The sequence below is a fragment of the Rhinichthys klamathensis genome, unplaced genomic scaffold (genome assembly GCF_029890125.1).
Source record: "Rhinichthys klamathensis goyatoka isolate OS25496 unplaced genomic scaffold, OSU_Roscu_1.1 h1tg000223l_1, whole genome shotgun sequence".
NCBI lineage: Eukaryota > Metazoa > Chordata > Actinopteri > Cypriniformes > Leuciscidae > Rhinichthys > Rhinichthys klamathensis.
In genome coordinates this window covers 3,672,501-3,691,565 of record NW_026606747.1, presented here as the reverse complement: position 1 = coordinate 3,691,565, position 19,065 = coordinate 3,672,501, and the positions used below count along the sequence as shown (strand labels likewise).

Genomic DNA, 19,065 nt, shown 5'->3' with positions numbered 1-19,065 from the left:
CTTTACGTGAGAACAGGCTGGCAGATGTGACCGCGGCGGGCCAGAATTACACCGAAAACTTGATTTACCTTACTTTATTCACTGCAGAACGTTAACGCATCGGTAGAGTTACACTCACAGGACACTGCACTTATTCGCAATCACAAAAGTGTATTATTTGCTCGTGCTTTAAAGCTTTGCCGGTTAGACATTTAATTGGCGTTCTGTTCTGACATGATGCACTTTTTCTGACCGCGTCCGAAGCGCGCGTGTGCACTGTCAAACAGTGCCTGATAACTGGACTTTATCTTTTGCGTCTGAATTTGTTTCCAGGTGTCCAAATATGTGGGTGTTCTGTTTAACTTCAATGCAAATTTTTTGCATTGTGCTTGTATTTTCTGTTTTAGATGCTCCGGTTCACATATAGCACCTAAAAACGCGTAGGAAACGCTAGGCGCGCCGCGTTCTCCTTTTTCCAAAGCGCTAGGGTGGTTGCGCTCCGGAGGCGTCTGTAGTTGCTAAGCAACCATCAGCTGCACTCTCCGTTACAGCAAGGAAATTTCAGCAATGGATTTCCACCACCAAAAAACCCTTGCTGTAACTGTTTCAAGATTTATTTACTAAGAAAAGTAAAAAACGCAGCAGTGTTTGGGTGCACCCGATACTACAAAAACCATGGAGAATTTCACCAGCTGATTCAGGAGCTCCGCCTGGACAATGGGAGGTTCAAAGCCTATTTCAGAGTGGACAAGGACCAGTTTGATTATATTTTAACCCTCTGGGGACCAAGGGGTTTTTGGGGCCCTTGGGATGTTTTGACATGCACTGACATTTGTGCTTTTTTCAGTTATTTATAAACATGTTAATGGAAAAGGTGTAAATTCACTCTATATAGCACAAACGGGGCTATATAACGGGGCTATACCATAATATGTGAGCAACATGTATGTACATGTTTGTATTTTTGAGAGAATATTATTTATGCATGGTTATTGAAAAACTTAAAAATAAAAGTTTCTGAAATAAGGCCACAAAACACATATTGATTATTTCTTCACAAGACTTTTGAAAATTGTATCACATAGCCTAGAACATTTGCACCAAAACTATGTGAGAATCATCCTGACCACTCATTCAGATAAGTCAATAAAGTCTTTTAGTATGTGTATGACGTGTTTTGTTTGAGAAAGCTTTATGCGAGGAGGTATGATCTCTCATTAATATGCAGAGGTGGGAGTAAGTCACACATGTGCAAGTCACAAGCAAGTCTCAAGTCTTAACCTTCGAGTCTCAAGCAAGTCCAAGTCAATTTTTTATAAAAGCAAGCAAGTCAAGTCAAGTCACTGCCTTATGTCAAGCAAGTCAAGTCAAGTCGTAGCTTGGGTCACAAGTCACTGGCAAGTCATACAAACGTTTGATGATTTCACTGAATTTATATATTAAAATAAGTTAAAACTACATAAGTTGTGGACTATGGTTTTATTTGCAACACATATTTTTTTAAATACGCATTTCCACATACAGCTGAGTGGTTACTACAATAAAAATCGAAAAAATAAATACAATTTCAAACTACATAGCCTAAAATGTAAATGTAACTGAAATTAGGCCAACATTAAAGCATGAAAAAATTGATATGCCTCAAACATTGCAGAAGACCATTAAAAGGTATTAAACAATTCAAGTATAATGGTTCCTATGCCACCAAATGGCATTCTTCAAACTGGCATCCCCTTTATATAAGTTATATAACAGCCGTTGGCATTTAGCCTATTATGAAGTTAAAACCGCCAATAGGTGGCGCCAAATCACCGTCTTAATGTACGAGTCATAGAAGCAGTCAGCTGATTTGTTCAAAATGACAGATTCGTTCTGGAACTCAGCAACTAGGTCACTGAATCACAAATACGCATAACTCTTTCTGTGGCTTGTTTGGAACTATTGTCATTGGAGAAATAGAGCAAAAACAGAAAATATTTGGAATATTATGTCTAAAATGTCACATCACAATATTCACTCTTTGTTTACTGAACTGTTTTATAAAATCATCACATTTGCAATCGCGCCAATAATCTGGAAATATTTTTTTTTATGAAAATAACTCATAGGGCCATTTTTCCACCACATTTTGAATTTTGGGTGCATATTAATTCTGCTGGCATTTTTTGCCACCAACCCCCTGATAACATTAAGAGAAACATAAACGACAAAACTAACAGTTTTCTATATTGTTTTTCGTCATTGGAAAGAACAACATTTTTGGCTTTAAAGCAAGATTTAAAAAGAAATTTGGCAAATGTTATACAAAACATATACCATCATTAATTATCATTTGAATATTGACAACATTAAGCTACATTTGAAAACATAATTGTGTACAAAGAGGCATGCTGTTTTGACCAATATTATTCTCTCTAGATTTAAAGATAGTCAAATTAACTATAACAAACAGGTTAAACAAGCCATGGCTTACTTTTAGACGTGGTGAATGAAGTTCAACTGTTCGAGGTTGTGATGGTCGTCCGATATCCCTTGCCAGTTATTATGCGTACAACAAATCTTCTTGCATGAATATGGTCATTTTCTAGTGTTTATATCCAAAAAGATACGATGCAGGGAGATGTTTTTGTATTTAGCGCGCTCACCGCGATGTAGGCTATTTCTGGGCTTGTGCAGCGTCACGCAATCGCGCAGAATCTGATGACTGACGTCAATGGTTCCGTTGCTTTCATTTTGTTTATCAATGGATGTTGCGATGATTTATATAAAAATGTATATCAAGTCATTCTCGAGTCATACAGTTCAAGTCAAGTCAAGTCTCAAGTCATTGGATCTCAAGTCAAAGTCAAGTCGAGTCATTTTCTTAATTTAGTCAAGCAAGTCTCAAGTCCTTAAATTTGCGACTCGAGTCTGACTCGAGTCAAGTCATGTGACTTGAGTCCCCCATCTCTGTTAATATGTATGGCATTTCACACCTGAGAAAGACAAAGACCCTCCCATAATGGCCCTATTAGGTGCTATCAGGCCCTATCATTACGAGGAGCCTTGCACAAAGAATGAGGAGGTTTTAAAAAGAATGGCTTTTAGATTGTTTGGATTTATTTACAACACAACATAATCCAAAGATACACAACAAAGGACTGGTTTCTGGTTAAAATTGCTTTTTAATTATACACACACACACACACACACACACACACACACACACACACACACACACACACACACACACACACACACACACACACACACACACACACTGCTTAGAATAAGTGAACACACCCATGCTAAAGTTGACTAAAAAGAGGAATACAAAATCTTAATTCCTTAATTTAAAAAATGAGGAAAACTCCAACCTTTAGGGAAATGAATAATGTCCCTGAATTCTTTGTGAATGAATAATGTATAGCAAATAATTAAATGTTCTTCTTTAAAATACAGGGTGCATACATCTGGACACTTCTATCACACACCCTTCACCATATAGACATGGTTTTATTTCAGTTCAAAGTTAGAGTTGGAAACATCTTGAAAAGAAAATAGTCTTTTTCCATAAATGTCTTAGTTTGATCATACATATTTCAAAGTTGAGGATTCTTTATTTTTATATAGCTTGCATTGGAACAAACATCTTAGTTGATTAGTTTATTGACAAAACATACTATATATTTAACATATGAGCAGAAACTCCTAACAAAAGCTTATTTGATGTCTTTATTTTGATGCTTATTTGATTTGAAAAACTTTATCCAAAACTAGTCAACGAAATGTTGTCTTTTATTTCGTCTGTAACAGTGCGTATCTGTGCGTTCGTTCATTCATTCATTCACACACACACACACACACACACACACACACACACACACACACGCACGCACGCACGCACGCACACACACACACACACACACACACACACACACACACAAACATGATTCACATTTAAACAGTATGCTATTTTTCCGTTTACAGACACTAACGTTATTCTATATCCAGGGCTGGACTGGGACAAAAAATCGGCCCGGGCATTTTTGGCCCAGACTGGCCCACCATATAACACAACCGAACTTTGCACGCCCTTGAATATGTATACCAACTCCTATTAAAACCACTAATGCCATAAGTGAATAGTAGTGAGTAAGAGTTTAACCGATGAAATAACTACTAAGTTGAACTATACTCCACAGTGATGAATCCTAAAGAAAGCTATAAGCTGGGATAGCAATACCGTTTTTTTCCCACAGGTTTTTGTGAAATCTGTGGTGAGTGCACCTCTGTCCCTCTAGGGGGGTTGGGGGGTATGCTCCCCCGTAAGAAAATTTTGTGCTTTTTAATGTTAAATTCATCAATCTGGTGCACTTTGAGAGTTAAAAATAAAGAGCTCCAACCCATATTCAGTGTGCAAATTGAACAAAGAAAAGCTCAACTCTTTTAGTTGTGATATAGTGTCTGTCTACATTACACTACTGCATAATAATAGTTATAATATTAATCCCATGGCATTAATAGCCATATGTTGTAAAACAAATGCACTGAAAAATAAAAGCAACTTTCATAATTAGTTTCGTACTAATTTCTATACAGAGAAGCACATGATCTTTTATTTTGACGGAAACGGCATCGAGCTTTTATTTTGAAGAAAAATATGGTTTACAAACTCATTACTCATTATTGTCTCATTACAATTCGAATAAAATGCGTAATCGTCAAATATGCAGATGTGTAAATAATGCGTAACTGGGTAGTGGGTTCCTACATAGCCTAATGGTGTGTTCACACCGAACGCGAATTTAATTATTTGGGCGAGTAGATTACATACAAAGTCAATGCAAAGACGCGAATAGACGCATCATTCGCGCCGGGCGTTGCGAATGACGCGAATTGGGCGACGTGTTTGCCGCGAATGTCTTCCGCGCAAGTTGAAAAATTTGAACTCGAGCGAATGTTCAAGCGTCTAACTAAACGCGATAGACGCGTATTTGACGCTCTATTCGCGTTCGGTGTGAACACACCATAAGTGTTGTGACAGTAGCCTAGTTCTGCTTACCACAGTTCTCTACACTCACTCATCTCTCTCCTTATCCTCCTCACTATCCTCATCAGACACTTGAAGGGCCTTTGAAGTTTCTTTTTTCACGCTATTTCTCTGCACATTCCTTGCGTTTCTTCTCCATCGCTCTGACTATTTTGACAGATACACACTGACACTGCTCGCTCACTCAGAGCTCAAAGGGGGAGGAGTTTAAAGATGTGATTGGACCAGCCCAGTGTCAATCAAGAAAATAACCAATGGGCTGCTGATTTACGCGTTTCATCATGCGCCGGTCTGTGAGAAAAAGAAAAAACTACGTGGACTTTTTTGTCCAATGCATTACACCAGCACAAAGATACCAGAGCCGCCAATTAAACAAAACTAAACGCAATGGGCCGCCGATGTACGAGTTTTATGGGCCGTTCAGACAAAAAAAAAAAAATAAAGTATGAGATACATCGGCCCACAAAGCACGTCGGCCCACCGGTCAAATGCCCGGTATGCCCGATGGCCAGTCCAGCCCTGTCTATATCGCGATTAGAACAAAGCACAAGCATAAAACACTTACACTTCTCGGCTGAATCTGTTGCTCCTCCTCGAAGTGAAACGGGCACTTGTTCTGTGGTAAATGTCCCAGGATTATTCCTCATAGCCGCGCAAGACGAATCTTAATCTGACTAAAAAATATAGTGTGTTTACAGAGTTTACAGCATTTGCCTGGGGGCCTTTATCTATTTTGCATATGGCCTCAACACACTATCTTATGAATAGCGCACTCTGCGAGTGGGTGTGAACAAATTAACCCTCTGGGGTCTGAGGTGTTTTTGGGGTCCTTGAGATGTTCTGGTATGCCCTGACATTTGTGCTTTTTTCAGTTGTTTAGAAACATATTAATGGCACTGGTAAAATTACAATCTATTTAGCACAAACAGGGCTACCATAATATGTTAGCAACATGTATGTACATGTTTGTATTTTTGAGAGAGTATTGTTTATGCATGGTTATTGAAAAAACTAAAAACTAAAGTTTCTGAAATAAGGGCACAAAACACACACTAAATATGTGTCCACAAGACTTTTGACTAATGGATGTTGTCGCGTAGAGTTTAGGCTTCAAAATGATCTGAAAATCATCATGTCTAATCATTTACATAAAACAATAGATTGTTTTAACGGCCCAACCCCCTCATGAATAATTAAGTGGTTCTCACCTGAGCAGACAATGACCCTGCATAATAATGAGCCTTTCATTCAGGGGTGTCACACAAGAAAGAATGCAAGGACAATATATAAATAAATATATATATAAATATATATATATTTATTTTTAAAGTATTATATATAAATATATATATATATTTATTTTTAAAGTAAATAAAGTATTATTTTTTAAAGTAGGCCAAAACATTTTATCATACATATTTCAAAGTTAAGGATTCATTATTTTGATATAGCTTGCATTGGAACAAACACTATAACAGCTGATTAGTTTATTTTTGTTTGTGACAAAACATACTATATATTTAACATATGAGCAGAAACGGTCTAACAAAAGCTTATTTGATGTCTATTTTATAGCCTAAAAACTTTATAATCTATCCACAATTAGTCAACGAAATGTTGTCATTACAGACACTAGTATATCGCGATTAGAATAAATCTCAGTAGGCTATAGCAATATAGTTTGGATGTGTTCATGTAAAAAAAACGTTTACTAATGTACAGTAGGTAGTCAACCAGAATGCCTATTACCGCCGCGGCAAATCCACCGCCGTAAAAATAAGTCAAGTCAAGTCAAGTCATCTTCATTTATATAGCGCTTTTAACATTGAATTGTTTCAAAGCAGCTTTACAGAGATAAACATATAATTTAAGGTAACAGATTGTTTTGGCGTTATAGCGGTTCTTGAATAATGTTACTTCCAGCTAAAGTTAACTTTTGATTGATTCACCTCCGTCGAAATGATCAGACTTTAAACGCGAACCTGTGATTAACGCTGACGGCGTTCACATGCTCATTCAGAATTCTATAGTTATGTGCTTTTTAAAATATGTGCGCAGGTTTGTAATTCATACAACCCAGCCTAAACAAACTACTTTTCTTGCCTATACATTTTGATACAGAATTTTGTTTTATTTTATCACTTCGGGGTACGCGAGCCGGAATTCACAGCGCTTTATCTGTAGAGTGGGAAAGGGATCCTCCATAGGGAGAGGATAGTGGATACTTCAGCACTGCATTGTCATCGGGTCCAGGCAAATCTCCTTCGTCAGATCTGGACACGGCCTGGATCCGGCAGGCTGCGGGAAAACCTCGGGATAAACAAAGACACTAATATTAGCGTAGATGCCATTCTTCTTATGATGTAGCGAGTACATAAAGATTTAAGGGAAGTGTTCCCAGTTCCGGCTGACCTAATCTATGCAGCCTAACATTGAATTTATAGAAGTCTATAATGTATTATGTGTATGCTAGGTCAAAGAGATGTGTTTTTAGTCTAGCTTTGAACTGACAGAGTGTGTCTGCTTCCCGGACAATGGTAGGAAGACTGTTCCAAAGTTTTGGTGCTAAATAGGAAAAGGATCTACCGCCAGCAGTCGATTTAGATATTCTAGGTATTATCAACTGGCCGGAATTTTGAGATCGCAATAGACGTGAAGGACTGTAATGCGTTAAGAGCTCGCTCAAGTACTGCGGAGCTAAACCATTTAGTGCTTTGTAGGTAATCAACAATATTTTAAAATTTATACGATGTTTAATAGGGAGCCAATGCAGTGTTGACAGAACCGGGCTAATATGGTCATATTTCCTGGTTCTGGTAAGAACTCGAGCTGCGGCGTTTTGAACTAGCTGTAGTTTGTTTATTAAGCGTGCAGGGCAACCACCCAGTAGAGCATTACAATAATCTAGCCTTGAGGTCATGAACGCATGGACTAATTGTTCCGCATTTCCCAATGAGAGCATATGGCGTAATTTAGATATATTTTTAAGATGGAAAAATGCAGTTTTACAGATACTAGACATGTGGCTTTCAAAAGAAAGGTTGGTATCAAATAGCACACCCAGGTTCCTAACCGACGACGAAGACTTGACAGAGCAGCCATTAAGTGTTAGACAGTATTCTGGGTTATTACGTGTGGAAGTTTTTTGTCCAATAATTAGAATCTCTGTCTTTTCAGAATTTAGTAGTAGGAAATTACTAGTCATCCAATTTTTTATATCAGCTATGCATTCCGTTAATTTTGTGAATTGGTAAGTTTCGTTGGGTTTTGAAGAAATATACAGCTGAGTATCATCGGCATAACAGTGAAAGCTAACTCCATGTTTCCTAATGATATCTCCTAATGGTAGCATGTACAGAGTGAACAGCAGCGGTCCTAGTACTGAGCCTTGTGGTACGCCATACTGAACTTGTGATCGATAAGACATCTCTTCATTTACTGCTACAAACTGATAACGGTCAGTTAAGTATGATTTAAACCATGCTAATGCAATTCCACTAATGCCAACATAGTTTTCTAGTCTATTTAAAAGAATATTGTGGTCAATGGTGTCAAATGCAGCACTAAGATCGAGTAACACTAATAGAGAGATACAACCACGATCGGATGATAAGAGCAAATCATTTGTGACTCTAATGAGAGCGGTCTCAGTGCTATGGTATGGTCTAAATCCGGACTGAAAATCCTCGCAGATATCAATTCTTTCTAGAAAGGAACATAGTTGTGAAGATACTGCTTTTTCTAATATCTTTGACAGAAAAGGCAGATTCGAGATCGGCCTGTAATTGACTAATTCTGTAGGATCAAGTTGTGGTTTTTTAACAAGCGGTTTTATCATAGCCAGTTTAAAGGTTTTTGGTACGTATCCTAGAGACAAAGATGAATTAATGATATTAAGAAGAGGATATATGACCTCTGGAAACATCTCTTTCAGTAGCTTAGTCGGTATAGGATCTAACACACAAGTTGTCGATTTAGATGAATTAACGAGTTTGGAGAATTATTCCTCTCCTATAGCAACAAATAAATCAAATTTTTCCTCAGGAAGACTACAATGCACTTCCTGATGCGATACTGTGGTAGACGGTTGCATAGTTATAATTTTGTCCCTGATATTATCAATCTTATAAGTGAAGAAGTTCATAAAGTCATCACTGCCGTGTTGCTTTGACACTTCTGAGCTTGAAGCTTTCTTTTTCGTTAGTTTAGCCACTGTTTCAAATAAATACCTAGGATTATGTTTATTTTCTTCTAATAGGTTTGAAAAATAAGCAGATCTAGCAGCTTTTAAAGCCTCTCTTTAAGCAATTGAGCTCTCTTTCCACGAAATCCGAAATACCTCTAGTTTAGTTTTCTTCCAGTTGCGCTCCATTTTTCTGGCTGCTCTCTTTAGGGCATGAGTGTGCTCGCTGTACCATGGCGTTGGACTATTTTCTTTAATCTTCTTTAAGCGCAACGGAGCAACTGCGTCTAAAGTGCTGGAAAAGAGAGAGTTAAACGTTTCTGTTGCAATATCGAGTTCTTCTAAGCTATCTGGGATGCTGAGATGATGAAACTGATTAGGAAGATTATTGATAAAGCAATCTTTAGTGGCAGAAGTTATAGGTCTAACGTATTTATAACACGGAGTCGGCTTTGCAGCCTTGGCTAAATGTAATTTACATGAGACTAGATAATGATCTGAGATGTCATCGCTCTGCTGCAGAATTTCAACAGCATCACCATCTATTCCATGTGATAATATTAGATCTAGAGTATGATTACGACAATGAGTAGGTCCTGACACGTGTTGTCTAACTCCAATTGAGTTTACAATGTCTTTAAATGCCAATCCCAAAGCATCTTTTTCATTATCTACATGTATATTAAAATCACCAACAATTAGTACTTTATCTGCAGCCAATACTAAATCTGATGGAAAGTCCGCAAATTCTTTGATAAAATCTTTATGGTGCCCTGGTGGCCTGTACACAGTAGCCAGCAGAATTCTCAAATGTGATTTTGTGACGATGTTCGGCTGGATTGCCCTCGAGTGCCACGAGAGGGCGCTCCACCTCTGCACTGCCTCCCTTGGACTGTTCACACTCACACCCTGGACTGATTACGCACACACCTGTTTCCACTGATCACGCTCACACCTGCATCTAGTTCCTCACGCAGCTCCACACTCATTTATACCCCACTCACATTATTACCCTTTGCGAAGTCTTGTTTCACTGTTGTGTACATCTCCGAGCGTTTCCTAGTTTTCCTAGTCTAGTCTGTTCCTGTCTGTGTATCTGACCCATTGCCTGTTTCCTGGATTCCGTCTCGTCTGCCGCCTGCCTCTGACTTCTCGCCTGGTTTTCTGATCCTGAGTTTTGCCTAGTCTCCTATGCTGTGTTTGCTGTCTGTGACCCTTGCCTGTCTGACTACCCTCTAATAAACTCACGCTGCGTTTGGATCTAACCTGTCTCTGGTTGTTCATGACAGATTTATCGTTTACACTATATATTTTTACATTAAGCACCAATACTTCAAAAGAAGTATATTTAAAGCTACATTTCTTAGTGGTTTTGAAAATATTACTATAAATTACAGCAACACCTCCCCCTTTGCCTTTCAGACGAGGTTCATTTTTATAACTGTAATCTTGTGGGGTTGACTCATTTAAAATAATGTAATGGTTTGGTTTTAGCCAGGTTTCTGTCAAACACAGCATATCAAGATTATAATCTGAAATCATATCATTAACTATAAGAGATTTTGAAGTAAGGGATCGAATATTCAGCAACCCAAGCTTTATCATTTGCTCATCTGTATTATATCTGTTTTTTATTTGTTGAACATCAATTAAATTTTTAACCTGACGTTTTTTGGATTTCCAAATTCGGGGAACAGACACAGTCTCTATATGATGATAGCTAGGTGAAAGAGGCTCTATGTGATGGGATTTATCTGACCTTGGTGACGTGAGGCCGCTAGCAGACGGTCGGTTTAGCCAGTCTGTCTGCTTCCTGACCTGAGCCCCAGATTGTCATGTTTTAGCTCTAAGACTATGAGCCAAATTACTAGAGAGAAGAGCAGCACCAGCCCAGGAGGGATGGATACCATCTCTTTTCAACAGATCAGGCTTGCCCCAAAAACTTTTCCAATTGTCTATGAATTTTATATTATTCTGCGGACACCACTTCGACAGCCAACCATTCAGTGAGGCCAATCGGCTAACTATCTCATCACTCCTGTGTACAGGAAGGGGGCCAGAGCAAATTACAGTGCCTGACATCGTACTTGCGAGTTCACACACCTCTTTAATATTAATTTTGGTGATCTCCGACTGGCGGAGTCGAACATCATTAGTGCCGACATGAATAATGATCTTAGAGAATTTACGATTAGCATTAGCCAGCACTTTTAAATTTGCTTTGATGTCAGGCGCTCTGGCTCCCGGCAAACATGTGACTATGGTGGCTGGTGTCTCTATTTTCACGTTCCGTGTGATCGAATCACCAATTAACAGGGCACAATCAACAGAATTCTCAGTGGGTGTTTCACTGAGTGGGGCAAATCGATTTGTTATGGGAATCGGAACGGAAGAGTGGTTCTTTGATCCGCGACTAGAGCGGTGATCTCTCACAGTAACCCATCTGCCCTGCTGCACGGGCTCTACTTCAGCCGGAACTGAATCATGTAAAGAGTTCACTATGCTAGGCGCATCCAAAACACTATCTAAAGATCTAGCATTCTTACCATCCTCAATTAAAGTTTGGATGCGTGTCTCTAGTTCTGATATCTTCTCCGTCAGCCTGACTGTCTCCTTGCATTTATCACATATAAATCCTATATTGCCATCGGAGAAGGCTATACTAAACATATGACACGTGACACAGGTGACAATAACAGGACAAGAAGACATTACTCACCGTGTTTGTTGACTGATTTCTTACTTACCTGGACTTTATGAACTCAAAGGTGCGGGCGCGCGAGAGAAAATAAATATATAAATGAGCGCACGGGTGGCGCGTTAGCAGGCTAACGTTAGCGAGTTACTAGCGTGCTGTGTTAACAATAACGGAAGCTAGAGATGTAAGGTTAATCTGAGATGTTAGGTAAGCTGTATTTAGTAGTATAAACAACTAGATAGTAAATGATGGCTCAAAACATAAAGAAATACGAGGCTCAGGCGGAGCTTACAGCCTCGAAGCAAACAAACACACAGCAGGCAGCGAGGCAGACAGGAGCAATCGATCAGCGATCAGAAAGAATTAATAAACCAGTCCCATTTCAAAGTCGTTCGCGAAATGACCGCCAGGTCATTCTTTTTAAACAAATATTTTTAAATATGCAACATGCACATTTAAACAACAAACAATACAATCTGAACCAGCGCTTCTGCTCCTGTATTGAGACATGCAGCGCGTTTCAGTTACAATCCTGGTTCCAGTGGCCTTAATACATTCACGGCTTTTTAAAATGTCACAAAGCGTTTTGAGATGGGTTTGAATGAAATATTGAAGTTTATAATTAGGATATTTTGGCACATAACGGAGTGGCGCTATGCATTATTCTAAAATCTGGCTTTATTCTGGCATGTTGAATTAGAGTTTGACAAACGCGGCGGCGCGTTAATTTGAATTTGTTTTCCTCATAACAGCTAAGAACTTAATAGGCTATAGCCTACTCCATAATTGTTGGTCATACAGATAAGATATCCTCTTTTAAAACTGTAAAAGGTCTACTTTTATTCATGTAGTAGGCTATAGGCCTACACTCACAGGCTAACGACAAAACGTTTTCTCGTTCATGTTTCTGAAACAAACGTTTGGGCAATTCTCAGTGAGTAAATTCATAGCCGAGCGGTAGAACTTACGGTTCGATCATCAAGATGACACGGTTTCAAATCCCGAACAAACATGGTCTGCTGTAAATTTTATATTCATTAATGCAGAGAGATTTCTCTAGCTCTAAAACTCTGTTACACCATACAGTTTTTTGCTTATATTTATAAAATAAAATTACCATGCATTTCCATTTTACACTAAGGAACATAGTAGGCTATCCAACAGAACGACTTTGCATCTGTATAATAATAGGCTACCATTCGTAATTTCAAAAGCAGTTCTGTTAAAATTTTTTTTTTATATATAGGCTATATATATATATATATATTTTTTTTTTTATTCCCTACAAGAGTTTTTAAAAACATGGTTTTAAGTAAAGTGTGATTTGCCAGGGGGGACGGGGATTTCCTTCTGGTCTAAACATCCCTGCTTCTGCTGAATTATTTTAATACCCACACCCCTCCCTCCACAGCTAATCAATGCTATAGGCTACTTCACCAATATCAAATATATAAAATAGAGATATGCAACAGGCACGTTTAAACGACAAACAATAAAATCAAAACCAGCGTTTCAGTTGTTCATTAGTTCCAGTGGCCCTAATGCATGCACGGCTTTTCAAATTTCACAAAGCGTTTTGAGATTATTTTGAATGAAATATTGAAGTTTATAATTAAGTGTTTTGGCACACCACGCCGAGTGGCCCTATGCATTTTTCTAAAGTCGGGTTTTATTCTGGCACGTTGAGTTAGTGTTCGACAAACGCGGCGGCGCGTTCATTTAGATCAATTTATTTTTCTCATTATTACAGCTAAAATAGCTTAATAGGCGACTCCGTAATTTTTTGGTCATACAGATAAGAGTAGAGTAGCTTACATCGTTCAAAACTGTAAACTTGTATTCATATTATTAGGCTAACGACAAAAGTTTATCTGTCGTCTCTGTCTCCGGGAACTGCGCGTCACAAAAATGAACCAAAAGCCACTTCAGCTCAGTCACGATAAGAAATCGGCTATGTCTAAAGCCTTTTAATGTCTAAATATTCAGGCTAATAAATGTTATCTGATTATGTAATCCATATGAAAACGAGAGGTACAGAGGATCTACTCAAACATGTAATGTAAGCGCTTCCCGATGAGAAAATGACAAGACAAGGGTGAAAATCTCGCTCTAATTATGTAGGCTAAATCGCCCTGAATTAAAATTTAAAAACAGATCAAATAATTTATTTGTCGAAATGTTGCGATACTGTTTCATTTAATTTCATAATTATTCTATAAATGTTATTTAATTTAGCAGCATTACCACGAAGCACCGTGGTTCGATATTTATTTGAATAATACAAAAAAAAAACTTAATTAATTGCATGCCTGGTTGTAAGGATCCAAAGATCCCTGTAGACTTTAATATTGAGTTGAACATTTCGTTCATGACAACACATTAACATGCGTTTTTTCAGATTTTATTTAGTTTTGCTTGGAAAAAGCTGGCCCAAACCAGTTTTATTTCATCTTTTTTTGAAATAATGAAATACTTTTATGACAGAAATATCACTAGGCTACATGTAACTTAAATAATTTAATTCCTTCATTATCAACACTGTCTAGAATAGGGATTTAAGTGTGAATCGTGTGTGAAGTGTGAAGACTCCGATAGCCTGTGGGGGGTTGGAGGGACAGTTGCTGGACAAAGGTGTTAATGTTCCTCTTTCATATGGAGAGTGTCGGATAGCCAGCCTGATGAGCAGGCAAAATTATTGTAAGGATACATTTCTCGATGTGTCCAAATGTAGGCCCCATATCTTATTAAAATATAAATATTGTAGTTTATTTATTGTAGCCTATTTAAAGTTTTTTTTTTCACTCAAAATTTCAATTGAAGTTATTGTAAGGTGAATTCAACAAGGCATGCTGTGTCTTTGAAGCAACAATTAAAGGCTAAATATTTTTTTGGTGATTTGTATGGCTGACACGCAGCGACATATACAGTATTATCAGCTGCATGATGTGTTTTTACCCTGAAATGTTTAATTTCGAGAGAGACCTGGCGCGCGCGGCGAGGGAGACTAAATAAACTTGCTAAAAAGAGATCCAGCGCGAGAGAGGCAAAGAAAAACGCATGTTTATAATTTAATTATGTTGCTTTGGACAATTTTCGTTTTGTACTGTTTTAATTGTTTAATTTAGCTGTAATTTCTTTGGCAATACAAATGTAAAATGTCGCAAGAATAAGATTAGCCTATTGTTTCTTATTTTGCATTGCAAAAGAAATAAACTCTAAACTCGATGCAACCCTGTTTAAAAAAAAAAAAAAAAAAAACTGTCCCGACACTTTATTTAAACCTTGAAATGTTCGAACTTGGTTTCAAACTTAAGTAATTTTAGTGTTCTTTTACATTACACAATAATTTAGCAGACTAAAGACGAGCTTCTTCATTTTCATTTTCTGATGCAATCGGCTGACAATCTTCCTTCATCAGTTTTTTGTCGTTTGTGCAGCGGCTGCGGTTCTACAGGAATGTAGCAAATGTATGTTGTAATGATAATTAAACAAAACTCTAGACTTTAAATAAGTAAACAGTTATAAACAGTTACCTATTTAAGCATCAAGGTGGTAAAATATAAATGCCGTAGGCCAACATCAGTTAACAACATGTATGCTACATTGAGATTCAATCTCGGGTCGATTGAAGCTCCTCGAAGCTCGTGTTGTTGCGTTGATCACTGAGCTACTGTCTGTACGCTGTAAAAGTTCACGTCTTATGCTCTTGCAAAGCCTCATTGATGTAGCCTAAATGTTTTTATTTCAATGTTTTATGTTGAAATGTTTTCATTATTTATTCAATTTAATTTTAGTAGCCTAATTTCAGTATGTGATTATTAATTATTTTAACTACGTTTCACTTGTTGAATTCATCTGCTACCAGCTTTCAATCGCAGCAGATTACGCAATAGAGAGACTAAACGAACACTTTTCAGAGTCTATGATTGTAGCGCCTCTTAGCGGTATAAGGCAGCAAATACACCACACATTTTACCGCCGCGGTGGAACGGCTGATGTGGGCGTTGTCATGGCTTGCGTTTGAAAAGTGTGCGTCCTCCATGGGCGTGTCACATTAACGCGTAATGAAGTGTAATGAGCTGGGAAAAAAATACTGAAATCACTTTCTTTTCATACAGATTACATAAACTGAGAATATTTGTTTTTTATATAAATTACTTCATTGAAAAGAAGAGAATTCAAGCTTCATAAAGAAAAATCTCTCATGCCTGTATGACAAGTATTTGCAGAGTTATAGTTAATTTTAGGACGCGTTTCAGAATGGACTGCACTGACAGAGAGATGGCAAAACTCGCATCATGTTTATTTTTCTTTATTTGGCAAAAAGCACAACACTTTGTTTTTATTGTGAGTATACAGAAAAATAATAGACACTTAACAGGATCGAATGATGTATAACACTTATATTTAAGATCAAAATCAACAGAGTATTTTGAGTCTCTTTTGCACTGATAAGAAAAAAAGCGAGACAATCGCGCCGGCGCGATAGCCGACCCCAGGGGGTTAACGATAATGAGCTGAGACAGGAGAAACTGTACTTCTCTTTAGTTTCAGACAGATTACATTTCAGGAGAATATTTGTTTTAAATGTGAATTGTTTTATTTAAAAGTAGAAATTTAAAGCGTTCTTTAGACATATGTTTCATGTTTGTGTGATAAGTATTAGCTGAGTTTCAGTTCATTTTCCAGACATGTTTCAGAAAGATTTTTTGCGGAGACAGAGTGAGCTGAAAGCGCACCCTGTTTATTATTATTATTATTTTTTTTTAAACACAAGGTTTTGATGTTAATGTGAGTGTACACAAAAAAGAAGACCCTCTATAATTTATAATCATGTATTGATTTTATTTATATGACCATAAATGACGGAGTATTTTAAGTCTATGTTGCTGCTATGTGGAAAAAAAAACAGCATAACGCACCGGCGCGTTTGCCGTCCCCAGAGGGTTAAGAAAAGTTGGCCCAAGCATCAGTAAACAGAGCTTCTGCCGTGAAACTATCTCTCCTGCGCAACGGCTCTGCATTTGTCTGAGGTTAGACTATAACTGAAGTGGTCATAAAACGCCAGAAATAGCAAACACATACACATTTATATATAGATTATAGAACAGTTCTGTATAAACAATGATGGATTTAACAAGGAATCAGTTGTGAGCTTTAATATTTTTAGTAAAAATATTTTTACTAGTAACTAGTGCAACAGTTTACAGTGTTGAATATTTAACTGATAGAAATTACTTGTTGAAGATTTAACTGATAGAAATTACTTTCAGTTAAATCTGAAAGTAATTTCTTCTGCCGTGAAACTATCTCTCCTGCGCAACGGCTCTGCATTTGTCTGAGGTTAGACTATAACTGAAGTGGTCATAAAACGCCAGAAATAGCAAACACATACACATTTATATATAGATTATAGAACAATTCTGTATAAACAATGATGGATTTAACAAGGAATCTAGAGAAAAGGGTAAAACATTACAACAATAATAGAACTAGAACTTGTAAACAACTCTGTAAAATACAATTAAAGATATACAAACAGACGATATATATATACACAATAAAAAAAAGAAAGCCAGGGTTCGGCGACTGTACAAGTCTACGCACGTAGTCTGAGACTTCACCCGCCAGGCTCGTTGGTCTAGGGCTATGATTCTCGCTTAGGGTGCGAGAGGTCCCGGGTTCAAATCCCGGATGAGCCCTCTCACCTTTAGTATGAGTTCAAGGGTTCTCTGACTCTTTTTGCTGTTGCTGCTTTTCTCTATCAACCATTTCTTATCTGGCCATTTTACTCCAAGCCACATAGTACTTGACTTCACGTTCTGCAGCATCAGAGGCTGATGCATCGGCCAAATTGAAGTTTTTGCAGGCCTGTAGATGCCGTAGTGGGATTCAAACCATTTTATATCGCTCCTAATTGAATTACCGTGGCTCTTTTGCAGAAACGCTAAGCACAGGTATACTTGTTGCTCTGTGGAGTTTCTTTGAACAAATTATCATTGACTTTTTGCAGCATTTTGTGCCTCTCTGCTTTCGTACGCAAAGCCTTCGTTGTAGGTCTGGTGCAACAGCAAAAAGCGGCCTTTTCCCATTAGGCCACTGGGCCTCTTGCGCAGGGTGCTTTGTGTAATTTCAGCCTGATAGGGCACATGCACGGGCAGGACAGAACAGAGTGACGCACACAAAAACCCAGCACAGCTATCAGAAGTTTGTCTGTTCTATGCTAATTCAGATCTTGCGGTCATCATGGCTACAGGCTTGCTTTGAACAAACCATCCTTGAATTTGTCGAACGGCCACCTTAAATGTAGCCCATTAAAGACAACCCAGGTGGGACTTGAACCCACAATCTCCAGCTCCAGAGGCTGATGCCTTATCCATTAGGACACTGGGCCTTGTCTGCTAAGCTTTGCCTTTGATCTGTAATATGACTTCAAGTGGTTTCTGCTGCTCAAACAACTACACTTTGGTATCTCGACGCCAGGTCGGGTTCCGTTTGTGGCGCCCCCCCGAAAGATTTGCTTTCGACGAGGCTCGTTGGTCTAGGGGTATGATTCTCGCTTTGGGTGCGAGAGGTCCCGGGTTCAAATCCCGGACGAGCCCAGCAGCTTCGGAACAAGCAGCCAGTTGGCTCCATCCTTTTGCAGCACTGAGCCAAACTCAAAACTGTCGTGGTTTTGAAATCCTTACTGCTGCTTGAGTTCTCATCTGTACTACAACAGAGCCAAGATTCAGCCAGATGACAAGCGGTTATTTCCTTGCACAGAACGTACTCTGAATCGCTGCCTGCCAGGGAGTGCGGCTTCCTAACAACAAACACTTTCTATTAAAAAGTCCTATAACTTAGCCCAGATTTGATTTATTTATTTATTTAGAAAAGGGACAGAGTACATGAATCAACATTCATTAATGTAGGTGTACCCAAATTAGCCCCAAGGTTAGGTTTCATCGGTAGTGCCTTTGCCAGATGTTATTAGGCCTAAAACTAGAGAAAAGGGTAAAACATTACAACAATAATACAACTAAAACTTGTAAACAACTCTGTAAAATACAATTAAAGATATACAAACAGACGATATATATATACACAATAAAAAAAAAGAAAGATATATAAAAAAATAATCAAAAAAAGATTTTGGCATGAGTTAAATAATACTAATTAAAATGTATATTA

General features: G+C 38.0%; 2 non-coding genes across 2 annotated transcripts; one reads left to right on the top strand and one right to left on the bottom strand.

Annotated features, from left to right (window-relative positions):
• Nucleotides 1-18,213: 18,213 nt before the first annotated feature.
• On the bottom strand, nt 18,214-18,286 carry trnaq-cug (transfer RNA glutamine (anticodon CUG)). The gene has a single exon. It is a non-coding gene; the product is annotated as a tRNA-Gln (tRNA).
• Nucleotides 18,287-18,422: 136 nt separating this feature from the next.
• trnap-ugg (transfer RNA proline (anticodon UGG)) lies at nt 18,423-18,494 on the top strand. Its single transcript has one exon. It is a non-coding gene; the product is annotated as a tRNA-Pro (tRNA).
• The last annotated feature ends 571 nt before the right edge of the window (nt 18,495-19,065 follow it).